The following is a 10,415-nucleotide window of genomic DNA, read 5'->3' as shown; positions in this document are numbered from 1 at the left end:
CACTAGCACACATTAGCACACACTAGCACACACTAGCACACACTACCACACATTAGCACACACTAGCACACACTAGCACACATTAGCACACACTAGCACACACTAGCACACACTAGCACACATTAGCACACACTAGCACACACTAGCACACACTACCACACATTAGCACACACTAGCACACACTAGCACACACTAGCACACATTAGCACACACTAGCACACACTAGCACACACTAGCACACATTAGCACACATTAGCACACATTAGCACACACTAGCACACATTAGCACACACTAGCACACATTAGCACACACTAGCACACATTAGCACACATTAGCACACACTAGCACACACTAGCACACACTAGCACACATTAGCACACACTAGCACACACTAGCACACACTAGCACACATTAGCACACACTAGCACACACTAGCACACACTAGCACACATTAGCACACATTAGCACACATTAGCACACACACGTGTTGATTACTTACTGCTATTGGTTGTCACTGAATGGACAGGATGGCATCATTGTCCTGACCCTCAGCAACAGTTTGACCATCATGCGCTGAGGGTCACGTGTGTCGCAATAGAGACAGTGGACTGTTGACATGACAGAGACTGTGCGCGTGACTGTGCGCGTGACTGTGCGCCTCGCTATGTCTCGGTGAGTGTGACAGAATGTGTGTACCCCTGCATGTCCCTTAGCACAAGCAATGGTGTCATGACATGTCATCGCAGCCTGTCACTGTGATGTGCTCTGCATGTGACATTCTTCCTTCTTCTGTGACATCACGTGACAACCCAAGACAGACAACCACCAGAAGGGTGCGTCTCGTAAGAAGGGGTGACAACTCTCAGTGGCGTGACGTTACTGCGCGATGTGACGCAGACGACGGTTTTCTTGCTCTGACTTGCCGCCCCCACTGCCACCTGGCGGGCTGCAGCAACAGGTGCACAGTTCTCCGCGCGTTACGTGCCGAACTCCCCGCGGCTGCCCTGACACCCACACCATCAGCATCAACATCGCCACTAACATCAACAGCCCGAGGTACAGGCTGGGTACAGCGGCCACTGAGTGCTCGTGCACGTGCACCGGGGGAAGAAACATCCGGGCACCGCGTGCAGGCCACGCCATCTTGTGCGAGTCTGGGTGATGGTCTGCCACTTCTGTGCTATAAATAGCTGTTCACTCGCGATTTTCGAGAACAGTCCAGTTGTACTAACGGCCAGCCTCACACGGAGGTACATGGGAAGGCGGTGACATGACAAGGATTTCGTGACGTCTGTCGCTGTGCCAACAGTGGGGTGAGTGGACAGACACTAGCCAGCTGCACGTGACACGGGGTGAGGACCGTAGACAGCGTCCTCTACAGCTGGTAGTAGCTGTCACTCTACACAACAGTCTAAAACAATAGTACAGCTGACCTTAGACAGCTGTACAGGGACAACAACATCTCGCGACCTTAACCTGAAATAGTTTGTCTGTGCTGCTGGCAACGGAATATCCACAATGCACTTCGCGTCACGTGCGCATATAACACAGCCAAGTAAAGCAAGCCAGCAATTAAAAATAATGTTACAACACGAGACACGAGATGTTGAGTGATGACGACACGAGATGTTGACTGGTGACGACATGAGATGTTGACTGGTGACGACATGAGATGTTGACTGGTGACGACACAAGATGTTGAGTGGTGACGACATGAGATGTTGACTGGTGACGACATGAGATGTTGACTGGTGACATGAGATGTTGAGTGGTGACGACACGAGATGTTGACTGGTGACGACATGAGATGTTGACTGGTGACGACACAAGATGTTGAGTGGTGACGACATGAGATGTTGACTGGTGACGACATGAGATGTTGACTGGTGACGACATGAGATGTTGACTGGTGACGACACAAGATGTTGACTGGTGACGACACGAGATGTTGACTGGTGACGACATGAGATGTTGACTGGTGACGACATGAGATGTTGACTGGTGACATGAGATGTTGACTGGTGACGACACAAGATGTTGACTGGTGACGACACGAGATGTTGACTGGTGACGACATGAGATGTTGAGTGGTGACGACACGAGATGTTGACTGGTGACATGAGATGTTGACTGGTGACATGAGATGTTGACTGGTGACGACAGGAGATGTTGACTGGTGACGACATGAGATGTTGACTGGTGACATGAGATGTTGACTGGTGACGACACAAGATGTTGAGTGGTGACGACACAAGATGTTGAGTGGTGACGACACGAGATGTTGACTGGTGACGACATGAGATGTTGACTGGTGACGACATGAGATGTTGACTGGTGACGACACAAGATGTTGAGTGGTGACGACACGAGATGTTGACTGGTGACGGACATGAGATGTTGACTGGTGACGACATGAGATGTTGACTGGTGACGACAAGACGACACAAGATGTTGACGACACGAGATGGTGGTGACATGAGATGTTGAGTGTGACTGTTGATGGTGACGACGATGTGAGTGGGTGACAGAGGTGAGATGTTGACTGGTGACGACACAAGATGTTGAGTGGTGACGACACAAGATGTTGATGGTGACGACACGAGATGTTGACTGTGACGACGATGAGAGTGGTGTTGACTGGTGACGACATGAGATGTTGACTGGTGACGACACAAGATGTTGAGTGGTGACGACACGAGATGTTGACTGGTGACGACACAGATGTTGACTGGTGACGACATTGAGATGTTGAGTGGTGACGACATGAGATGTTGACTGGTGACGACATGAGATGTTGACTGGTGACGATGAGATGTTGACTTGGTGACTGATGAGATGTTGACTGGTGACGACACAAGATGTTGACTGGTGACGACACGAGATGTTGACTGGTGACGACATGAGATGTTGAGTTGGTGACGACACAAGATGTTGATGGTGACGACACGAGATGTTGACTGGTGACATGAGATGTTGACTGGTGACGACATGACTGGTGACGACACAAGATGTGAGTGTGACGACACGAGATGTTGACTGGTGACACATGAGATGTTGACTGGTGACGACACGACATGATGTTTGGTGACGAGATGTTGTGTGGTGACTGACAGAGATGTTGACTGGTGACGACACAGATGTTGAGTGGTGACGACGACACAAGATGTTGAGTGGTGACGACACGAGATGTTGACTGGTGGACATGAGATGTTGGAGTGGTGACGACACAAGATGTTGAGTGGTGACGACACGAAGATGGTTGACTGGTGACATTGAGATGAGATGTGACTGGTGTGACGACACAAGCATGAGATGTTGAGTGGTGACGACACAAGATGTTGAGTGGTGACGACACGAGATGTTGACTGGTGACGACACGAGATGTTGACTGGTGACGACATGAGATGATGTTGACTGGTGACGACATGAGATGTTGAGAACAAGATTTGTTGAGTGGTGACGACACGAGATGTGTGACTGGTGACGACATGAGATGTGACTGGTGACGACATGAGATGTTGACTGGTGGTGACGACATGAGATGTTGACTGGTGACGGACATGAGATTGTTGACTGGTGACGAAATGTTGACTGGTGACGACACAAGATGTTGACTGTGGTGACGACACAAGATGTTGAGTGGACATGACGTGACACATGAGATGTTGACTTGTGTGACGACATGAGATGTTGACTGGTTTGACGACATCACGAAGATGATTGAGTGTTGTGACGACACGAGGATGTTGACTGGTGACGACATGAGATGTTGACTGGTGACGACATGAGATGTTGACTGGTGACGACACACAACAAGATGTTGAGTGGTGACGACACAAGATTTTGTTTGACTGGTGACGACAGGAGATGTTGACTGGTGACGACATGAGATGTGACTGGTGACGACATGAGATGTTGACTGTGACACATGAGATGGTGAGACTGGTGACGACAGGGAGTTGATGTGACGAACACAAATGATCTGAGTTGGTGACGACACAAGATGTTGAGTGGTGACGACATGAGATGTGACTGGTGACCCGACATGAAGATGTTGACTGTGACGACTACAGAGATGTTGACTGGTGACGACACGAAGATGTTGCTGGTGACATGATGTTGACTGGTGAACACAAGATGGACACAAGATTTTGAGATGGTGACGATGGTGGTGGACGACACGAGATGTTGACTGGACGACATGAGATGTTGAACGACATGAATGGTGACGACAACAAGATGAGTGGGACGACACGAGATTGGTGACGACGACACAGAGAGATGTGACTGGTGACTGACACACAGATGTTGAGTGGTGACGACACTGGTGAGTTGATGAGATGTGGACTGGTGGAAAAAAAAAAAAAAACGACACAGATGTTGACTTGGTGAACGACACGAGATGAGATGTGTGACTGGTGACGACATGAGATGTGACGACACAGAGATGTTGACTGGTGACGACAGAGAGTTGACTGGTGACGACAGATGTTTGACTGTGACGACATGAGATGACTGGTGACTGAGATTGTTGACTGGTGACGACACAAGATGTTGACTGGTGACGACAGGAGAGTGACTGGTGCGACCCGAGATGTTGACTGGTGGACTTACACAAGATGTTGTGGTGACGACACCGCCGACACTGAGATGGTTGACTGGTGACGACCACTACCCGACTAGAATGATATGTTGTGAGGGTGACGACATGAGATCTTGACTGGTGACGACATGGAGATGTTGACTGGTGACGACACAAGATGTTTGAGTTTGGTGACCGACACGAGATGTTGACTGGTGACGACATGAGATGTTGACTGGTGACGACATGAGATGTTGACTGGTGACGACACAAGATGTTGAGTGGTGACGACATGAGATGTTGACTGGTGACATGAGATGTTGACTGGTGACGACAGGAGATGTTGACTGGTGACAGGAGATGTTGACTGGTGACGACACAAGATGTTGAGTGGTGAGTGGGTGATCGACACGAGATGTTGACGGTGACGACATGAGATGTGTGGGACTGGTTGACGACCATGAGATGTTGACTGGTGTAACATGAGATGTTGAGTGGTGACGACATGAGATGACTGATGTGACTGTTGACTGCATGACATGAGATGTTGACCGACATGGTGACTGTGACCATGAGATGTTGAGTGGTGACGGAACACAAAAACATGAGAAAAAATGTTGACGTGGTGACGACATGAGATGTTGACTGGTGACGACATGAGATGTTGACTGGTGACGACACAGCGATGTTGAGTGGTGACGACATGAGATGTTGACTGGTGACGACATGAGAATGTTGGACTGGTGACACATGAGATGTTGACTGGTGACGACACAAGATGTTTAGTGTGACGACAGAGATGTTGACTGGTGACATGAGATGTTGACTGGTGACGACACAAGATGTTGACTGGTGACGACACTGATGACTGTTGACTGGTGACGACATGAGATGTTGAGTGGTGACGACACGAGATGTTGACTGGTGACATGAGATGTTGACTGGTGACATGAGATGTTGACTGGTGACGACACAAGATGTTGACTGGTGACATGAGATGTTGATTGGTGACGACACAAGATGTGTGTTACTCAACACAACCCCGTCAAAGTAACGTTTACTACAAGCTGATGTATCGCTGCACTCCCGCCAACCTCAAAGATGTATCGCTACGATGAATCGTTGCACCACCATTCTCCTGGCATCCAGTACACGGCTTCCGCCCCCGCCTCCGAGTGTTGTCATCAGCTGCTGCACTTTGCCGCGTGACCTCCCCCCCCACACACACACACACTCCCCCCCCCCACTGGAGAATGCAATGAGACGAGGTCTTCCCTTTGCCCCTATCCTCCCTTACCCGGCTAAGTGCAGTTAGCGTCTATAATTAGTACACTGTACAGCGTCTATAGTTAGTACTCTGTACAGCGTCTATAGTTAGTACACTGTATTGTACAGCGTCTATAGTTAGTACACTGCACAGCGTCTATAGTTAGTACACTGTACAGCGTCTATAGTTAGTACACTGTACAGCGTCTACAGTTAGTACACTGTACAGCGTCTATAGTTAGTACAATGTACAGCGTCTATAGTTAGTACACTGTATAACAGCTTCTATAGTTAGTACACTGTAGTGTACAGGGTCTATAGTTAGTACAATGCACAGCGTCTATAGTTAGTACACTGTATTGTACAGCGTCTATAGTTAGTACAATGTACAACGACTATAGTTAGTACATTGTACAGCGTCTATAGTTAGTACAATGTACAGCGTCTATAGTTAGTACACTGTATTGTACAGCGTCTATAGTTAGTACAATGTACAACGACTATAGTTAGTACATTGTACAGCGTCTATAGTTAGTACAATGTACTGCGTCTATAGTTAGTACAATGTACAGCGACTATAGTTAGTACACTGTACAGCTTCTATAGTTAGTACACTGTAGTGTACAGGGTCTATAGTTAGTACAATGCACAGCGTCTATAGTTAGTACAATGCACAGCGTCTATAGTTAGTACAATGTACAACGACTATAGTTAGTACATTGTACAGCGTCTATAGTTAGTCAATGTTACAGCGTCTATATGTTAGTACATGTACAGCGACTATAGGTGTACAGCTTCTATAGTGTACACTGTAGTGTCAGGGTATAGTTAGTACAATTGCACAGCGTCTATAGTTAGTACAATGCACAGCGTCTATAGTTAGTACAATGTACAACGACTATAGTTAGTACACTGCACAGCGTCTATAGTTAGTACAATGTACAGCGTCTATAGTTAGTACAATGTACAGCGTCTATAGTTAGTACAATGTACAGCGTCTATAGTTAGTACAATGTACAGCGTCTATAGTTAGTACAATGTACAGCGTCTATAGTTAGTACAATGTACAGCGTCTATAGTTAGTACAATGTACAGCGTCTATAGTTTAGTACAATACAGCGTCTTAGTTTAGTACGTCACGTTATAGTTAGTACAATGTACAGCGTCTATAGTTAGTACAATTTGCACAGCGTCTATAGTTAGTACAATGTACAGCGTCTATAGTTAGTACAATGTACAGCGACTATAGTTAGTACAATGTACAGCTTCTATAGTTAGTACACTGTACAGGGTCTATAGTTAGTACAATGCACAGCGTCTATAGTTAGTACAATGTACAGCGTCTATAGTTAGTACACTGTATTGTACAGCGTCTATAGTTAGTACAATGTTATAGTTAGTACAACAGCGTCTATAGTTAGTACATGTACAGCGTCTATAGTTAGTACACTGTGTACAGGCGACTATAGTTAGTACACTGGCGTCTATAGTTGTACACTGTTGTACGGGTCTATAGTTAGTACAATGCAGCGTCTATAGTTAGTACAACAGCGTCTATTAGTAGTACAGCGTCTATAGTTAAGTACAATTCGGTGTACAGCGTCTATAGTTAGTGACAGGCTGTACAGCGTCTATAGTTAGTACAATTGTATAGCGTCTATAGTTAGTACACTGTACAGCGTCTATAGTTAGTACATGTCTACAGCGTCTATAGTTAGTACAATAGTGTACAGCGTCTATAGTTAGTACAATGCACAGCGTCTATAGTTAGTACAATGTACAGCGTCTATAGTTAGTACAATGTTTGCACAGCGTCTATAGTTAGTACACGTACAGTCTATAGTTAGTACACTTATAGTTAGTACACAGCAGTCTATAGTTAGTACAACGTGTACAGCAGTCTATAGTTAGTACAATTAACAGCACTGTCTATAGTTAGTACACTGTACAGCGGTCTATAGTTAGTACAATTTACAGCGTCTATAGTTAGTACACTGCACAGCGTCTATAGTTAGTACAATTTACAGCGTCTATAGTTAGTACACTGGCACAGCGTCTATAGTTAGTACAACGTACAGCGTCTATAGTTAGTACAATGTACAGCGTCTATAGTTAGTACAATGTACAGCGTCTATAGTTAGTACACTATTTACAGCGTCTATAGTTAGTACATACAGCGTCTATAGTTAGTACAATGCACACGTATAGTTAGTTACACTGCAACAGCGTCTATAGTTAGTACAGTACAGCGTCTATAGTTAGTAACACGTGCACAGCGTCTATAGTTAGTACAATTCTAGTACAGCGGCGTATAGTTAGTACAATGTACAGCGTCTATAGTTAGTACAATGTACAGCGTCTATAGTTAGTACACTGCACAGCGTCTATAGTTAGTACAATGTACAGCGTCTATAGTTAGTACACTGCACAGCGTCTATAGTTAGTACAATGCACAGCGTCTATAGTTAGTACAATGTACAGCGTCTATAGTTAGTACAATGTACAGCGTCTATAGTTAGTACAATGTACAGCGTCTATAGTTAGTACAATTTACAGCGTCTATAGTTAGTACAATGTACAGCTGACCTGTTCTTTGACTGTCAAACAAAACCCGACTGACCCTCTGGTCCGCGACCAAGAATACACGACTGTGCAGTCATTGTAGCTGACATTGTAGATGACGTCACCCAGTCATTTCCGGTGTGACAAATGTGATGAAGCAGGCTGAAAAAAAAACAAAATCATCCGAGAGAAGGCACATTCCTTGAAATGCACGTGAGTTGCTGAAACCGAAAGTAGGATGGGCGCACGTGCTTCCCGCCACTGCTGTCCCCACCCACCCGCTTATCCACCTGGAGATTCCACAGCATCCTCCCTACCACAGGGAACTTTGGGTAGAGGGTTTCCTTCCCTCATAACCCATGCAATTGTCTCCCCTTGTCGTACTCCATCCCGTCATGCCATGCCGCCTTCCCCTGCAGTCACGTGAGTGTTTACGCGGTAACACGTGACTGCTGACAGCGGCCTCTGTCACCCGGACACAGCAGTCACTGGTGGCAGATGCCGGACGTGTAAACACCCGGGTCACACCCAGGGTCACACCCAGCCTAGTGCCGGGAGGAGTGTAGGCGGGGTGTAGGGGGAGGAGGGGCGACACGACATTCGCAGACGATCGGAATCAAGAAGCGGGTGGACAGGGTACACTGACAGGGGTGGTGGTGGCACACAGCCGCCGTGAGTCACCACGAGTGAGGGTGAGCTGGAGGCGAGGGAGGAGGCTGTAGCATGCACCTGCACACCTGCATACCTGCACACCTGCAAACAAGTGTCAGATGACGTGGTGAGGGTGAGTGGTGTCCACCAGTCGGTCCTTGTCTACTCCTATCAAAGTCCAACGCATGTTGTCTTCACAAGATGGTGCTCTCCCCTTCCCCGTCATACCTGACACGGTTATGCCGCTTGACTGCTGCAGGTGTTGTAGGTGTTGTAGGTGTGAGGTGATTCCGACATCGTCATCGGTCACTGCTCTCAAACAGGTGGGCAAAGTCACCAAGGTACGAAGTGAACTTACTGTGATAACGTTTTTATGTAACCTCCGTTAGTTATGTGAACGTTCATTAGTCCAACACGACAGGTGAGGCATAAACACGACAGGTGAGGCATAAACACGACAGGTGAGGCATAAACACGACAGGAGAGGCATAAACACGACAGGTGAGGCATAAACACGACAGGTGAGGCATCCTCAGGCCGCAACATGCAACAGACAAAGTACAACAATAGCAAATAACATCCAACATGTCTGACGGAGCTGTCAGAGATCATCGGCGGCGGCTGCCAACCCGCCACATAGTTTACAATGTTGAGAACCACGCCAAGAAAACACTTTGCCCGCCGGGTGGCCCCTACCCACCCCTGGTGTCCAGCGAAGGCGGGTATAGAGTCGCATGCACTGCCGCTGCTGACGGAGGAGGAAAAGAGACAGTTTGTGATAACAGGGGAGAGCAGCACAAGAGGGAGTAGTGTCTGGCCACTGATAGCCGCTAAACACTTGCGTATTGTTGTCTTCCCATGAGCCTCTTGTAACAGTTGGTCTGATTAAAGGGACGTCACTCAGTCTTCTTCTCACGTGGTGATGACGGACAGGAGATTGGTTTGGTGAAACATTTTAAGGCCAGCTCGTGGGATGTGACGTTAGAGTGAAGCTGCTAACAGGTTTAGCACTGTGTCACGTCACGTCACGTCACGTCACCCAGCACATCTGATGATTGCATTATTTAGCTTTGTTATTAGTCACGAACACATAATAAAACTAAATTATTTGACTGCAAAACCACTCTAAACTCTTCTGAACTGTATGTTAGTGCATCGGCAAAACTGCTTCAAACGATCTCACTACAAACACATCGCCACGTCACACATCGCCACATCGTCACATCGCACATCGTCACATGGCCACATGGCCAGCCTACTTTTGTGGCCTCGCCATTAGAATCAGTCAAGGATCTGAAGATTAGAATTCTGACATTGGAATGTCAGACAAAGCGTCGTTATTGTAACGGAGAA

The sequence above is a fragment of the Pomacea canaliculata genome, linkage group LG8 (genome assembly GCF_003073045.1).
Source record: "Pomacea canaliculata isolate SZHN2017 linkage group LG8, ASM307304v1, whole genome shotgun sequence".
Classification (NCBI taxonomy): domain Eukaryota; kingdom Metazoa; phylum Mollusca; class Gastropoda; order Architaenioglossa; family Ampullariidae; genus Pomacea; species Pomacea canaliculata.
Note: the sequence above shows the minus strand (reverse complement) of the source record.